This window comes from Arachis ipaensis, chromosome B04 (assembly GCF_000816755.2).
Source record: "Arachis ipaensis cultivar K30076 chromosome B04, Araip1.1, whole genome shotgun sequence".
NCBI classification, from domain to species: Eukaryota; Viridiplantae; Streptophyta; class Magnoliopsida; order Fabales; family Fabaceae; genus Arachis; species Arachis ipaensis.
In genome coordinates, this window is record NC_029788.2 from 28,826,953 (window position 1) to 28,845,541 (window position 18,589).

The 18,589-nt window shown below is 37.1% G+C and overlaps 1 long non-coding RNA gene across 1 annotated transcript; it reads right to left on the minus strand.

Moving 5' to 3' along the window:
* On the minus strand, positions 5,777 to 6,609 carry LOC110271012. Its single transcript, XR_002360950.1, has 3 exons — positions 6,371 to 6,609; positions 6,084 to 6,160; positions 5,777 to 5,927 (listed from the first exon to the last, which is right to left on the minus strand). It is a non-coding gene; the product is annotated as an uncharacterized LOC110271012 (long non-coding RNA).

Below are 18,589 nucleotides of genomic sequence, written 5' to 3' on the forward strand. Positions count from 1 at the left end.
CTATGCTCTTCATTTGATTCTTCACATGTGGTCATGGAAGTACTTTGCGTGCATGAGTATCGGGAGGCCGAAGTGTTTACTACCTTGGTTAAGGTGGCTGTGAATTCTAGTACCTCCCTTTGCATTTCACTTTGCCCTTGAAGAATGAGACCAAGGGTTTTATCTATTGGAGATTGGGGTGGATAGGAGGATTCATTGTTTTGGAGGAAGGGTTCATGATAGAAAAGTGGTTCTTCTTGGTAAGGGTATGGAGGTGGTGTGTATGGAATTTGTGTTCCTTGGGAGTAATTGTATTAGAATGTGGTTGGCTCTATGGGTTTTCTCTCATAATGGTCACAAGGATGAGGTAAGGGTGATTGGTTACATGATGGATGAGGGTCATAGGAAGGTATTCGGTAAAAAGGGACTTGTGAGTATGGTTGAGGGCTATGTTGAGGATGAAGCTCATAGGCATATGGTGGTGGTTGTTGACAACCACAATGAGGGTCACCACATCCATTGGATTAATATACATTAGGCATTGAATTATACCTATAAGAAATCGGAGGAGGTTGTTGCCAAAAAGGTTGTCCATAAGCTTGAGGCTCCTCCCACCTTTGATTGTTTCATCCTTGATGCATATTCTCATTTAAATTCCCATTTCGTACAACATAATTTGAACTAAACTCAGCCAATATGATGATGAGAATTCATAGTAAAAAGACAAAATAAAATCAAAATCTAATAAGAAATAACGAACAAAGTCCTAAAACTAGCAAAAACTAACAAACAATCTAAGAATCAAGCTATTCACAATATTAACATATGTACAATAACCAATAACAAGGCACACATTTACAATTCCCTGGCAACGGTGCCATTTGATGAAGGGAAATTGGTCGTTAAAGAATTTCTCAATGAAATCTCGTTACAAGTATAGTTCTAAACCAACAAACAATCCTCAATCAAAATTTAATTCATTTGTCACAAGTACAAACCCCAATAAAAATAACCGAAGTATTTAAACCTCGGGTCGTCTCTCAAGGAATTACAGGGAAGTGTTCATGTTATTGGTTATGGAAAGTATATTTTTGGGGTTTGGGAATAAAAGACAAGAAAAATAAATGACAACAAAGTAAATGAAACTCAAATGATAAAAAGGTCTTGGCAGGGGTTGATGGTTAAGGATCTGTATCCTTGTTACTAACCACAATATGATAATTGCAAGGATCAATCCCATTAAGTCATCCTCTAACTAGTGAAGGAAAGTCAAATGAGCTTTATCAATCCCAATCCATAAGTCCTAGCCACTCACTAATTGACTTAGTAAAAGCTAGTGTCAATGGACACCAATTATCAATCACTTGGACATTAGCAACTCAAGGTCACCCAAGTTACCATCCCAAGCCAAGAATAGAAAATCTATTCTAAAATCCAACCAAGTATTTTATCAAACACTTGGAAGGCACAAAAGGAAAGAAAGGTAAAAAATTGTAAGAAATGTAAAATCTACAACTACCAAAGTAAGAAAACAACAATAGCAAAGCAATTAAACAATAAGAACATCAAACATAATTTGCATTAATTGAAATCAAAGGGAACAAAAGTGCATGAACATGAGAATAACAAAATAAAGAAAAAAACAAATAAAGCTAAGAGAGCAAAGATGTAGGAACAAGAAATGGTAAAGAAAACTAAATCAAAGCAAGAATTAAAAGCTAGATCTAAGAGAAATTAACCTAAGATCCCTAACCTAATTCTAGAGAGAAGAGAAAGCTTCTCTCTCTAGAATTCTAACCTAAAACATGATTGAAACTCCAATTATGACTACTTGGTTCCTCACCCTTCAATCCTTGGGTTCAATAGCATCATAAATGAGTTGGATTGGGCCCAAAATGAGCTAGAAATCACTGGCCACGAGTTGCTTAAAATGGCCCACGCTGATCCTGCGACGCGCACGCATGGGCGACGCGTGCACGTCGCCTCAATGCAAGGAAACTATGGCAAAATGAATATCATTTTGAAGCCCCGATGTTAACTTTCTAACACAACTAAAATCGCCTCATTTGGACCTCTGTAGCCCAAGTTATCATCGTTTTAGTACGAAGAGGTCAGGATTGACAGCTTAGCAATTCCTACATTTCTTCATGAGTTCTTCATTTTTACATGCTTTTTCTTCATTTTTTCAATCCAATCTTTGCCTTCTAATCCTGAAATCACTTAACAAATATATCAAGGTATCAAATGGAATTAAAGTGAATTAAAATTATCAATTTTTGGGTCTAAAAAGTATATTTTCAGTCTTAAGCATAATTTAAGGAGAATTTACAAAACTATGCTATTTTAGTGAATAAATGTGGGAAAAGTTGATAAAATCTCCTAAATTAAACACAAGATAAAATTACAAAATTGGGGTTTATCACTCCCCTGACCCTCGGAGGCAATGACACCTTTGATTCAGATAATTTTTACATATCCATTCATAGATATGTCTGATAATTGCAGCAATTTATTTTGTTAAATTTCTGATTGATTCTAATTGATTAACAGTTTTTAGTAGATTAGTTTCGTAAGTAGTTTGTGGAAAAGTTGTGTTTGATAACAAATATGTCTGTGTTAAGTAGATACAAGTTTCATGATCTATATAGTAAGGTGGTTAGGATAACACTATTATAAATCACTTTTAGTTGAAGAACACTAAAGGATTCATAGAATCAGATAAAAATAATTTGATATGTAAACTTAAATTTTAGTTAAAAGTAGGTTAAACCAACGGAAAACATAAATACCAACTGGAATAAGATAAACTCAATTCAACAAATTGAATTAAAGCTTAAAAAATATATATAACCGAAATTGTAAATTATTACAACAAAGCAATAAGCTATCCAAAAAAACAACCACATAAACGTCCAATCAGAAGACCAAATATAGATGTTTACATGAAGGTTCTATAATCGATTAAGTCGGAATGATTTTATTGTGTCTAATTTATACACCAGAGACATGCCTTCAAAATACTTGAGCGTAGACCTAATTGTTATAGGGTGCGGTGTTTCTGAGGTAGGCCATTCTCTCCTAACTAATAAATTCCTAGTGCCATGTTCAATGTCATATTCTGTCAACATAAGCTCTCTGTATCTGGAATTCAGGAGTAATTCCCTTTTCTTTGAATTGTTAACCAACAGAATTAGATTATTATCCACGAATAGTATTGGATTTTCTCTTATGCTTCGACTTCCAAACCTGTAGTATTGCTCGAATATTTTGTTTTCACCGGCGTCCTCATTCAAGTGCCAAATTGATGCGACATAACCAAATTCATTTTGTGTATGAGTGAGAAGTGAAAGTTTGTCCTTGTGGGCTAGTAAGCTGTGATTGCTATATAATGTTCCTACTGGAATAGAGACCTCGCTAAAAGATTCATGTTCGAGACTGTAACATAAAATAGACTTTGGAGTAGCATAACTATCTCCTGTATCAGTTATCAAGTATGAATGACAATTTTGAAAAACAAAGTTAGGATCAATTTTTTCAACACCAGGCAGACAATTAACACAGTAAAACCATAAAAATCGCGTTGAACAATATCTAGAGAAAAAAAATATAAGGATCAGAAATATCTCTTTTGCACATATGTATGATGTTGTAAGCATCTGAATTTGGGACATAACCGAAACCGTAAATACAGAAATATGATCTACCGTGCTCCATGTGGGAGTCAAAAATTTCTCTCGAACGTCTTGTCATTGGATTCCATACTAGAAGTCTTGTGTCATTTTGGTCCCGAGAGAACTTGAAACATATGTTCCCATTTGACGCTCCGACGATACGAAACCACCCAAAAGAGCCAACTCCGAATGCTTTCTAAACATTAACATGTTCTCCCAAAACGGCATCCACTATGACTAGTGAATCTGAACCCATTAAGAGTATAGAATATCCAACATGAAACAAGACATGTTGATTTAACACAACTTGTCTTCACATGTGCTCTAAGCATGTGTCTGATTTGCTTAGGCGTCAGAGTCAGAATTTATTCAAGTACATACATCTCCCTACAACTTTGGCACTGCTTCGCAAGAAGATTTCTTGCAGCAGTTCATCCGGAATAACTGGTAACGGAAGATAATTTAGTGGGATATCACTCATTTTTTTCTAGGCACGGTTGGTAGTCTTGCTTTTCGTTAGGTGAATGTATGATGCATTTTATTTGCTGGAAGTCCGTGGTTATTTTATACGAAATGAACTTAAATTTGTCTAAGAGATTAATTGTGCGAGATGTTGCATCCAATCAAAATTAGGTTGGCAGAAGATTGTGTTACTGGTGTTATTGTTAGCAGTTGGAATAACCTGTTGTTGACGAAAAAATGTCTCATCTACCAACGTTTGAGAGATACCCCAATCCCCAATGCCCAAACCTTAATGCATAAACCCTAAATCGTATACCCCAAATTATATACCATAAACCCTAAACCCCAAACCCCAAACCCTAAAACCACAAACCCTAAAGATCTAAACCCCTCAGCACTGAACCATGAGCCCTGAAGCCTGGGCCCTGACCCCTGAGCCCTAAACCATAAACACTAAATCATAAAACGTAAACCCTAAACCCTAAACTGCAAACCCCTAAACCCTCGGCACTGAACCATGAGCTCGGAGCCCTGACCCCTGACCCCTGAGCCCTAAACCACAAACACTAAATCATAAACCATAACCCCTAAACCCTAAACCTTAAATCCCTCGGCACTATACCATGAGCCCTGAGCCCTGACCCATAAACCATAAACATTAAACCCTAAACCATTAACCCTAAACCCTAAACTCAAATGCCTAAACCAATAACCCTAAACACTAAATCGTAAACCAGAAACCCCAAACCATAATGCCTAAACCCTAAATCCTATACCCCAATCCCCAATGCCCAAACCCTAATCACTACAAGAAAAAGCAATATTTGTAACCAAAAAAATTGTTACAAAAAATCAAAATTTTGAAACAAAAAAATTTTGTAACAAAAAAAGGGACCGTTGCAGTATGTCCCGTTACAAAAAGTTTTTGTAACAAAAAATGGAACTGTTACAATTCAAAGTGATATTTTGTAACAAATTTTTCCGATACAAAAAACCAGAAGTCGTTACAAAAGTGGTAACAAATTTTTATCTTCAAGGTATTTTTAATGACAATCTATTTTTTCCTATCATAAAATTTTGTTACAAAATGTAACTTGATTTTATAACGTTTTTTTTCTTTAGTTACAAAAGCAAAATAATTATTTTGTAACCATTTTTTTAATACAAATTGCATGCATAATTTACTAAATTATTTTTTAAATTAACTAATATATTAACTATTTTAATAAGCAATTCTACATTTATATAATATGCAAAAAACATACATAATTCAAACATGCCTCATTTAGCTAAAATTGTTTTAAAACAAAATAACCTTAGTGAGTACATTGATTAGTTCTACAAGTTATATGTCTAGCATAAGTTCAACCAAAAATTAAAAGTTCTAACATAGATTAGTGTCTCTATGAATCAAAATATTCTTGCGCTCTCAAGGTAGCATGTGGTCACCATTTCAGCACTCCTGTAAATAAGAAAAACCGAAACAAAAAATTAGAAACAATATATAACACTAATTATAATTTTTTCCATTAAGTTTTATCCAAAATGTTTAGAAAAATTTTGGCAGAACTTCCTCTAAAACTTGAATATTTCTACCGTCTACGGTTCCAACAAAAATAACCAATTCACAACTTATTTCTCAGCCAATACACAACCAAATTTATCAATTATCAATTGACACCATGAACTTTCAGTAATAACTTTTAACTCAAACATGAAAACTCTAAAATGCCAACCTCATCTCCACGCCCTTGATTTTGATCCATTGATGTTAGTTCTTGATGTGAGGAAAACTGGACATAAACATTCCTCCCCCTAGAGTAAAACAAAAGAACTAGATTGTTTAGGAACTCACACAATCAATAGAAAAGAAAAGTACATAACATACCATGATACCAAATTATCAAAACAATAGTTAAGGCAACAACAAATTAAAGACAGGAGGAATAAACAAGCTAAGTCTGTGCATACCTTATGGTTGGCTGAACATTTGCATAAAATTGTAAAGCATTAATGGCTGAAGCAACATCTTGCATTTGGACAAGAGCCTGAAATAAGTAGCAGATTAACAAAAAAAAAAGATAAAATAAAGCACCCTTAAATTTCTGAAGGAAAACCAAAAGTCTCATTTTGAGGCATGAATTTAAAAAGGAAAGCTTGATGAAGCCTTCAATGTAGAATTATTTTTATTATCTTCAATGTGAGCTTGATGAAGCCTTCAAGCATTTTAATTTAGCTTGCAATCATTGGCCTCTTACCTTTAATTGACATGGATCATATATGTTGCTATTGCCATGTGTTGTAACGGCTCTAGAATTGGCATTAAGAAACAATTGTTATAGTACTATGGTAGAAAAGACATTATACTAACTTATCCCTAAATTTAGGACAGCAAAGATGTAACCTGTAGCAGATCCCAGTGATACTCTTTTAGCATATAGGGTATTTCTTTCACAAAAAAATTTATCCATAAAAATTATTACAAAAGGAAAATTAACCAAAAGAAGTCTTTGGCAATCATCGAAGGTTAATTGAATCCAAGAATCAGCTTCAAAAGAAGTTAGAAACAGCTAAATCCTGGCAGGCCCAATTTTATTCTTCAATTTCCAAGGGAAAAGAAAGGTTCAATGGAATGTCAAATGAAATCAATGACTTGGAGCTGAAACTGAAAACCCTGTATGAGAAGAAGGACAAGTTAGAATCCACTGTGAAACTTTGTGAGGTTGAAACTCTCAGCATCAATACAAAAGCTGCCACTTGGGTGAAAGAAAGTGAAGAGGTTGATAGCAAACTCAAAGCTTCAGAGTCTGCCTTTAGAAATGCTGAATCATCAAAATAGAATTATGAGAGGAAGTTAATTAAATTGAAAAGAGCTCTTGGTAACATTAAATATTAGAATTTTCTTCATTTTGTAATTATTCCTAGATTGGTCTTAATTATAACTGTGAGCTGAGGTGTCTAGTTTGTTAGAGTGACAAAATGTCATAAAAGCAATTATGGAACTAGAGAGAATCATCCAAAATATTAGTGGAACTTTATCTGGAGTTTCTCAATTTTATCAATATACAGTTCATTCATCCTTACGAATCTCAATCCTACTTATTGCTTCTCAATTCCTTCATAATTCTAGTTTATAAATCAAATAAACTTCTTACACATTCAGAACCTTACAACAAGCGTTTTCTCTTAGAATATGTAGAACTTGATCAGGATCAAGAAAATTTGATAATGGTTGAGCAAGCTTGAAGCTTCTCTCTTTGAAGTTTGAACAGTACTTGTAAGAAGCAATTACTGTCCTGGGGATTTAAAAACAAGGTATATACCATAATCAACTCAGAACAAGCATAGCAGTGATAGTAAAATGTGTAAATAGACCGTAATAAGGAAAAGATCAATCCAAAATTAAAGAAATAGCATCGAACTCACCGACAGCAACTCTAATAGATTCGTAATAGCATCAACGCCAGTATTCCAGATAACTGCAGTAGAAAAACAGGTGAAGCAAAGGGGCCGAACCAAATTAGAGGTATATGCTACCATGAGTAAAATAGGAACATAGTAGAGAAACAAAGTCTAAAACAGAACAAGGGTGAAAGGGGTGTTTTTGAGAATGGGTATCGGAACGGCGATGGTGGTAGTGACGGAGGAGACAACCATGGCAGAGCTTCCTTCGGCGGCAATGGCTAAGAAAACACCCACCAGTGTTCTCTCCTCTTCCTGGTTGTTCGTATTTCCCCCTCTGCCTGCCCTAACCGACGACGCGACTTCAGAGATGATGCTGGCAGTCTCCATGGTGACGATAGCTGCGAGGTTGACGGCAACACTGGTGCACGAAATTGTGATCCTTGGTAATGGCTCCAAAAACTTGGTGCTCTAATCTTAATTCATAATTTATCACAACTTCGATACAACTAACCAGCAAGTGCACTGGGTCGTCCAAGTAATAAAACCTTACGTGAGTAAGGGTCGATCCCACGAAGATTGTTGGTATGAAGCAAGCTATGGTCACCTTGAAAATCTCAGTCAGGCGGATATCAAATGGTTATGGAGTTTTTGAATGAAAATAATAAATAAACAGAAAATAAAGATAGAAATACTTATGTAATTCATTGGTGAGAATTTCAGATAAGCGTATAGAGATGCTTTCATTCCTCTGAACCTCTGCTTTCCTGCTGTCTTCATCCAATCATTCCTACTCTTTTCCATGGCAAGCTTTCTGTAAGGCATCACCGTTGTCAATGGCTACATCCCATCCTCTCTGTGAAAAAGGTCCAAATGCTCTGTCACGGCACGGCTAATCATCTGGAGGTTCTCGATCATACTGGAATAGGATTCACCCTCCTTTTGCGTCTGTCACTACGCCCAGCACTCGCGAGTTTGAAGTTCGTCACAGCCATCCCTTCCCAGATCCTACTTGGAATACCACAGACAAGGTTTAGACTTTTCGAATCTCAGGAATGGCCATCCATGGGTTCTAACTTATACCACGAAGATTCTAATATCTCAGACTCGGTCCTCTGTATTAGATATCTAAGAGATACTCATTCTAGCTAGTTTGCATGTAGAACGGAAGTGTTTGTCAGGCACGCGTTCATAAGTGAGAATGATGATGAGCATCACATAATCATCACATTCATCATGTTCTTGGATGCGAATGGATATCTTAGAAGCGGAATAAGTTGAATTGAATAGAAAACAGTAGTACTTTGCATTAAATCATGAGGAACAGCAGAGCTCCACACCTTAATCTATGGAGTGCAGAAACTCTACCGTTGAAAATACATAAGTGATAATGGAGTTCATTGGTCTCGGCCCCAGAGGGGAACCGGAGTAACCAAGACTAAAAATGATCCGAAGATGAAAATACAATAGTAAAAAGTCCTATTTATACTAAACTAGTTACTTGGGTTTACAGAAGTAAGTAATTGATGCATAAATCCACTTCCGGGGCCCACTTGGTGTGTGCTTGGGCTGAGTTTGAAGTTTACACGTGCAGAGGCTTCTTTTGGAGTTGAACGCCAAGTTGTAACATATTTTTGACGTTCAACTCTGGTTCGTGATGTATTTCTGGCGTTTAACTCCAGACTGCAGCGTAGAACAGGCGTTCAACGCCCTTTTGCGTCATCTAAACTCGGGCAAAGTATGGACTATTATATATTGCTGGAAAGCTCTGGATGTCTACTTTCCAACGCCATTGAGAGCGCACCATTTGGAGTTCTGTAGCTCCAAAAAATCTACTTTGAGTGCAGGAAGGTCAGAATCCAACAGCATCAGCAGTCCTTCTTCAACCTCTGAATCTGATTTTTGCTCAAGTCCCATCTAAACATTTCTAACAAATTAATCTCTAAGAACTCAATTTAATAAAACAAACCGTAATTCAATCATAATACAAATTTCTTAAATTAAATTGTATAATACTTCTATTATTGAATTTTAATTTCAAATAACTAATTATAAACTAATAAGATAAAATCATAATTTATTTATATTTAGATTTTCAAAAATGCAGGATGTTACAAAATAAAATTATTTTGAAAAAAAATTGTTATAAAATATATTTATGTTTTGTAACAAATAATTAACTTGTTACAAACAATATTGAATTTTGTGACAAATTAATTTTTTGTTACAAAATAATTGGAGTTTTTGAAACAAAAAGTTATTTTGTTACAAAATAATTAGAGGTGTCCAGGGTTCTTAAGCACACTCTTCTTTTGCTTTGGACCTTGACTTTAACCGCTCAGTCTCAAGTTTTCACTTGGCACCTTCACGCCACAAGCATGGTTAGGGACAGCTTGGTTTAGCACTATTCACTGATGCTCAAAGCCTTGGATCCTTTTTATTATCCTTGCCTTTTGGTTTTAAGGGTTATTGGCTTTTTTGCTCTTGCCTTTTGGTTTTAAGAGCTTTTGGCTTTTTCTGCTTGCTTCTTTTTTTTTCGCTATATATATTTTTTCTCTTTTTTTTTTCTGCAAGCTTTGGTATTCACTGATTTTTCTTGCTTCAAGAATCAATTTTATGATTTTTCAGATTATCAAATAACATTTCTCCTTATCATCATTCTTTCAAGAGCCAACATATTTAACATTCTTAAACAACAACTTCAAAAGACATATGCACTGTTCAAGCATACATTCAGAAAACAAAAAGTGTTGCCACCACATCAAAATAATTAAACTAGTTTCAAGGATGAATTCGAAACCATGTACTTCTTGTTCTTTTTTTTTTAAAACATTTTTCATTTAAGAGAGGTGATGGATTCATATTCACCACTTTAAGGCATAGACACTTAGACACTAATGATCATGTAATAAAGACACAAACATAGAAAAACATTTAACATAAAAAAACGAAAAACAGAAAATTTAAGAACAAGGAATGAATCCACCTTAGTGATGGTGGCGTTTCCTTCTTGAGGAACCGATGATGTCTTTGAGCTCTTCTATGTCTCTTCCTTGTCTTTGTTGCTCCTTCCTCATTGCTCTTTGATCTTCTCTAATTTCATGGAGGGTGATGGAGTGCTCTTGGTACTCCATCCTTAGTTGTCCCTAATAATTGTGTGGAGGAAAATGTATCCCCTGAGGTATCTCAGGGATCTCTTGATTTGCAGTCAAATGTTCTACCACTGAGCTATAGACCCTTGAAATGAATCACTCCATCTCCTATGACTCGGAGGTGGAAGCTTTTGTCTTCCCTTTCCTCTTTCTAGAGGTTTCTCTGGCCTTAGGTGCCATCAATGGTTATGGAAAAACAAAAAAGCTATGCTTTTACCACACCAAACTTAGAATGTTGCTCGCCCTCGAGCAAAAGAAGAAAGAATAGAAGAAGAAGGAGAAGAAGATATGGAGGAGATGGAGGGATGTGTGTATTTGGCTATATAGGTGGGATTAGGTGGGAAAGAGATATTGAATTTTTGAAGGTAGGTGGGGTGTATGGAAAAGAGTGGATGGATGTGAGTGGTGAAGGGTTTTGGGTAAGGGTGTTTATTGGCAAGAGAGGATGAATATTGAGAAGAGGGAAGAATATGAGTGGAGGTAAGTGGGGATCCTGTGGGGTCCACAGATGCTGAGATGATCCTGTGGGATCCACAGATCCTGAGGTGTCAAGGATTTACATCCCTGCACCATTGAGGCATGTAAAATGCCTTTGCATGCAATTCTGGCGTTTAAACGCCGAATTGATGCTTGTTCTGGGCGTTCAACGCCCAAATGCAGCATGTTTCTGGCGTTGAACGCCAGTTCTATGCTTGTTTCTGGCGTTCAGTGCCAGCTTTCCTCAGTATGCATTTCTGGCGTCTGAACGCCAGAATGCTGCTTGTTTCTGGCGTTCAACGCCAGATCCATGCTCTGTTCTGGCGTTGAACGCCAGCCAGATGCTCCTTACTGGCGTTTAAACGCCAGTAAGCCCTTCCTCCAGGGTGTGATTTTTCTTCTGCTGTTTTTGATTCTGTTTTTAATTTTTCTATTTATTTTGTGACTCCACATGATCATGAACCTAATAAAACATGAAAGAACAATAAGAATGAAAATAAAATTAAATAAATAAAAATTGGATTGTCTCCCAACAAGTGCTTCTTTAATGTCAATAGCTTGATAGTGGGCTCTCATGGAGCCACACAGGTGATCAGGTCAATTTTATAGACTCCCAACACCAAACTTAGAGTTTGGATATGGGAGTTCAACACCAAACTTAGATTTTGACTGTGGGGGCTTTAGTTGACTCTGTACTGAGAGAAGCTTTTTATGCTTCCTCTCCATGGTTACAGAGAGAGATCCTTGAGTTTTAAACACAAGGTTGTCCTCATTTAGTTGAAGGATCAATTCTCCTCTGTCCACATCAATTACAACTCTTACTGTGGCTAGGAAGGGTCTTCCAAGGATGATGGATTCATCCTCATCCTTCCCAGTATCTAGGATTATGAAATCAGCAGGGATGTAAAGGCCTTCAACCTTTACTAACATGTCCTCTACCTGTCCATAAGCCTCTTTTCTTGAGTTGTCTGTCATCTCTAATGAGATTCTGGCAGCTTGCACCTCAAAGATTCCCAGTTTCTCCATTACAGAGAGGGGCATGAGGTTTATCCCTGACCCAAGGTCACATAGAGCCTTCTCAAAGGTCATGGTGCCTATGGTACAAAGTATTAGGAACTTTCCAGGATCCTGTTTCTTCTGAGGTAATATCAGTTGATCCAGATCACTTAGTTCATTGATGAGCAAGGGAGGTTCATCTTCCCAAGTCTCATTACCAAATAATTTGGCATTCAGCTTCATGATTGCACCAAGGTACTTGGTAACTTGCTCTTCAGTAACATCCTCATTCTCTTCAGAAGAAGAATACTCATCAGAGCTCATGAAGGGCATAAGGAGGTTCAATAGAATCTCTATGGTCTCTAAATGAGCCTCAGATTCCTTTGGTTCCTCAAGGGGAAACTCTTTATTGATCACTGGACGTCTCAGGAGGTCTTCCTCCTTGGGATTCATGTCCTCCCCTTCCTCCTTGGATTCGGCCATGATGGTTATATCAATCGCCTTACAATCTCTCTTTGGATTCTCTTCTGTATTGTTTGGGAGAGTACTAGGAGGGGTTTCAGTGATCTTCTTACTCAGCTGGCCCACTTGTGCCTACAAATTTCTAATGGATGACCTTGTTTCATTCATGAAACTCAGAGTGGCCTTAGATAGATCAGAGACTAAATTTGCTAAGCTAGATGGATTCTGCTCAGAATTCTCTGTCTGTTGCTGAGTGGATGATGGAAAAGGCTTGCTATTGCTAAACCTGTTTCTTCCACCATTATTAAAGCCTTGTTGAGGCTTTTGTTGATCCTTCCATGAGAGATTTGGGTGATTTCTCCATGAGGGATTATAGGTGTTTCCATAGGGTTCACCCATATAATTTACCTCTGCTATTGCAGGGTTCTCAGGATCATAAGCTTCTTCTTCAGAAGATGCCTCTTGAGTACTGTTGGATGCAGCTTGCATTCCATTCAAACTCTGAGAAATCATATTGAATTGCTGAGTCAATATTTTATTCTGAGCCAATATGGCATTCAGAGTATCAATTTCAAGAACTCCCTTCTTCTGAGGCGTCCCAGTACTCACAGGATTCCTCTTAGAAGTGTACATGAACTGGTTATTAGTAACCATGTCAATGAGTTCTTGAGCTTCTGCAGGCATTTTCTTTAGGTAAATGGATCCACCTGTAGAAGTATCCAATAACATCTTAGCTAATTCAGACAGACCATCATAGAATATATCCAGGATGGTCCATTCTGAAAGCATGTCAGAAGGACACTTTTTGGTCAGTTGCTTGTATCTCTCCCAAGCTTCATAGAGAGATTCACCTTCTTTTTGTCTGAAGGTTTGAACATCCACTCTAGCTTACTCAGCTTTTGAGGAGGAAAGAACTTGGCTAAGAAAGCCTTGACCAGCTTATCCCAAGAGTTCAGGCTATCCTTAGGTTGAGAGTCCAACCATATTCTAGCTCTGTCTCTTACAGCAAAAGGGAAAAGCATGAGCCTGTAGCCTTCAGGATCTACTCCATTAGTCTTAACAGTATCACAGATCTGCAAGAATTCAGTTAAGAACTGAAAGGGATCTTCAGATGGAAGTCCATGAAACTTGCAGTTTTGTTGCATCAGAGAAACTAATTGAGGTTTAAGCTCAAAACTGTTTGCTCCAATGGTAGGGATGGAGATGCTTCTTCCATGTAAATTGGAATTAGGTGCAGCAAAGTCACCAAGCATCCTCCTTGCATTATTATTATTTTTGGCTGCCATCTCCTCTTCCTTTTCGAAAATTTCTGTAAGGTTGTCTCTGGATTATTGTAATTTAGCTTCTCTTAGTTTCCTCTTCAGAGTCCTTTCAGGTTCAGGGTCTGCTTCAACAAGAATGTCCTTGTCCTTGCTCCTGCTCATATGAAAAAGAAGGGAACAGGAAATAATAATAGGATCCTTTTTACCATAGTATAGAGGTTCCTTTGTTGTTAGTAGAAGAAGAAAGGGAATAAGAGTGAAGAAGAATGGATAATCCAAACACAAAGGTGAGGATAGGAGCAGTGATTTGAGATGAAGAGAAGTGTTAGTAAATGAATAAATAAATAGAAGGAGCAGGAATCATACCAGGTTAGTCTAAAGCTTGATGGCCAGCCAAACTTCAGCATACCATTTTGAAACTTTAGAATTCATTCTTAAAAATTTTAAAATAATTTTTGAAAACAAAGGGAAAATTTTTTGAAAGATTTTTGAAAAAAAATTTTTTTTTTTTTGAAAAGAAAACGAAAAGAAAGTTACCTAATCTGAGCAACAAGATGAACCGTCAGTTGTCCAAACTCAAACAATCCTCGACAACGGCGCCAAAAACTTGGTGCACGAAATTGTGATCCCTGGTAATGGCTCCAAAAACTTGGTGCTCTAATCTTAATTCATAATTTGTCACAACTTCGATACAACTAACCAGCAAGTGCACTGGGTCGTCCAAGTAATAAAACCTTACGTGAGTAAGGGTCGATCCCACGGAGATTGTTGGTATGAAGCAAGCTATGGTCACCTTGTAAATCTCAGTCAGGCGGATATCAAATGGTTATGGAGTTTTCGAATAAAAATAATAAATAAACAGAAAATAAAGATAGAAATACTTATGTAATTCATTGGTGAGAATTTCAGATAAGCGTATAGAGATGCTTTCGTTCCTCTGAACCTCTGCTTTCCTGCTGTCTTCATCCAATCATTCCTACTCCTTTCCATGGCAAGATTGCTGTAAGGCATCACCGTTGTCAATGGCTACATCCTATTATCTCTGTGAAAAAGGTCCAAATGCTCTGTCACGGCACGGCTAATCATCTGGAGGTTCTCGATCATACTGGAATAGGATTCACCCTCCTTTTGCATCTGTCACTACGCCCAACACTCGCGAGTTTGAAGTTCGTCACAGCCATCCCTTCCCAGATCCTACTCGAAATACCACAGACAAGGTTTAGACTTTCCGGATCTCAGGAATGGCCATCCATGGGTTCTAACTTATACCACGAAGATTCTAATATCTCGGACTCGGTCCTTGTATTAGATATCTAAGAGATACTCATTCTAGCTTGTTTGCATGTAGAACGGAAGTGTTTGTCAGGCACGCGTTCATAAGTGAGAATGATGATAAGTGTCACATAATCATCACATTCATCATGTTCTTGGGTGCGAATGGATATCTTAGAAGCGGAATAAGTTGAATTGAATAGAAAACAGTAGTACTTTGCATTAAATCATGAGGAACAGCAGAGCTCCACACCTTAATCTATGGAGTGCAGAAACTCTACCGTTGAAAATACATAAGTGATAATGGAGTTCATTGGTCTCGGCCCCAGAGGGGAACCGGAGTAACCAAGACTAAAAATGATCCGAAGATGAAAATACAATAGTAAAAAGTCCTATTTATACTAAACTAGTTACTAGGGTTTACAGAAGTAAGTAATTGATGCATAAATCCACTTCCGGGGCCCACTTGGTGTGTGCTTGGGCTGAACTTGAAGTTTACACGTGCAGAGGCTTCTTTTGGAGTTGAACTCCAAGTTGTAACGTGTTTTTGGCGTTCAACTCTAGTTCGTGACGTGTTTCTGGCGTTTAACTCCAGACTGCAGCGTAGAACTGGCGTTCAACGCCCTTTTGTATCGTTTAAACTCGGGCAAAGTATGAACTATTATATATTGATGGAAAGCCCTGGATGTCTACTTTCCAACGCCGTTGAGAGCGCGCCATTTGGAGTTATGTAGCTCCAAAAAATCCACTTTGAGTGCAGGGAGGTCAGAATCCAACAGCATCAGCAGTCCTTCTTCAATTGAAAAAAATATATACACAATTTTTTTTACTCTTAAAGTGTTAAAGATTTTGAAAAAAAATTGTTATAAAATATATTTATGTTTTGTGACAAATAATTAACTTGTTACAAACAATATTGAATTTTGTGACAAATTAATTTTTTGTTACAAAATAATTGGAGTTTTTGAAATAAAAATTTATTTTGTTACAAAACAATTGGAGTTTTTGAAACAAAAAACAAAATTTGTTACAAAACATTTTGAATTTTTGTAACTTGTATTTTTTTGTTACAAAATATTACAATATTTTGTAACAAAACACTATCTCGTTACAAAAACTAACATAATTTGTAACAAAATAAAACAGGTTGTTACAAAATATTATCATGTTTTGCAACAACTTGTAATGTTGTTACAAAACATTATTCTTTTGTAACAATCACATATTATTATTACAAAATACTATTTATTTGTAACAATTTTAAATTTGATACAAATTTTTGTTTACAAATGTTCCATTTTCTTGTAGTGAATGCATATACCCTAAATCCTATACCCCAAACTATATACCATAAACCCCAAACCCTAAAGCCCTAAACCCCTCAGCACTGAACCATGAGCCCTGACGCATGAGCCCTGACCCCTGAGCCCTAAACCATAAACACTAAATCATAAACGGTAAACCCTAAATTGCAAACTCTTAAACCCTAAACCCCTCGGCACTGAACCATGAGCCTGAGCCTTGAGCCCTGACCCATGACCCATAAACTATAAACACTAAACCTTAAACCCTAAACCCTAAACCCTAATGCCTAAACCAATAACCCTAAATCCTAAATCGTAAACCAGAAACCCCAAACCCCAAAGCCTAATGCCTAAACCCTAAATCCTATACCCGAATCCCCAATGCCCAAACCCTAATGCATAAACCATAAACTCTATACTCCAAACCATATACCATAAACTCCAAACCCCCTACCCCAAACCAGACACCCTAAACCCAAAACTCTAAACCCCTAAACCCCTCGGCACTGAAACATGAGCCTTGAGCCCTGACCCCTGACCCCTGAGCCCTAAACTATAAACACTAAATCATAAACCATAACCCCTAAATCCTAAACCCTAAACCCCTCGGCACTATACCATGAGCCTTGAGCCTTGACCCATAAACCATAAACACTAAATCCTAAACCATTAACTCTAAACCATAAACCCTAATGCCTAAACCAATAACCCTAAATACTAAACTGTAAACCAGAAACTCCAAATCCCAAACCATAATGCCTAAACCCTAAATCCTATACCCCAATCCCCAATGCCCAAACCCTAATGCATAAACCTTAAATCCTATACCCCAAACCCTAAACCTCAAACCCCAAACTAGAAACCCTAAACCCCAAACTCTAATGCCCTAAACCCCTCAGCACTGAACCATGAGCCCTGACCCCTGATCCCAAAACCATAAACACTAAATCATAAATGGTAAACCCTAAATCCTAAACTGCAAACTCTTAAACCCTAAACCCCTCGGCACTGAACCATGAGCTTGAGCCCTGAGCCCTGACCCATGACCCATAAACCATAAATACTAAACCCTAAACCATTAACCTTAAACCCTAATGCCTAAACCAATAACCCTAAACCCTAAATCATAAACTAGAAACCCCAAACCCCAAACCTTAATGCCTAAACCCTAAATCCTACACCCTAATCCCCAATGCCCAAACCCTAATGCATAAACCCTAAATCCTATACTCCAAACCATATACCATAAACCCCAAACCCCCTACCCCAAACCAGAAACCCTAAACCCTAAAGCCCTAAACCCCTCGGCACTGAAACATGAGCCCTGAGCCCTGACCCCTGAGCCCTAAACCATAAACACTAAATCATAAACCGTAAACTGTTAACCTTAAATCCTAAACCATAAACTGTAAACCCCTAAACCCCTTGGCACTGAACCATGAGCCCTGATCCCTGACCCCTGAGTCGTAAACCATAAACACTAAATCATAATCCATAAACCCTAGACCCTAAACCGTAAACCATAACCCTTAAACCCTAAACCATAAACAATAAATTCTAAACCTTAAACCATAATCCCCTAAACCCTAAACTATAAACCCTAAACTGTAAACCCTAAGCACTGAACCATGAGCCTTGAGCCATGTGCCCTAATCCCTGAGTCGTAATCCATAAACACTAAATCATAAATCATAAACCCTAAACCCTAAACTGTGAACCATAACCGTTAAACATAAACCATAAACCCCTAAACGCCTGAGCCATGAGCCGCTAGCCATGACCCCTGAGCCACAAACCATATACACTGAATCCTAAACCATAAACCATAAGCCCTAAACCCTAAACCCTAAACCCTAAACCATAAATCCTTAAGCACTGAACCATGATCCCTGAGCCCTGACCCCTGACCCTCTGAGCTGTAAACCATCAACAGTAACCCTTATGCCTAAACCCTAAACCCTAAATCGTAAAACCCCTAAACCATAAACCCTAAACCATAAACCCCTAAACCATTGAAATTAATCAAATTATATTATATTAATGAGTCTCACATTATGTGAAAACTTAAACCCTAAACCGTGCAATTAACTAATGTATTTAAACGTGTTTGATGCTTTAAATTAAATTAAATATTTTAATAAATTTTATAA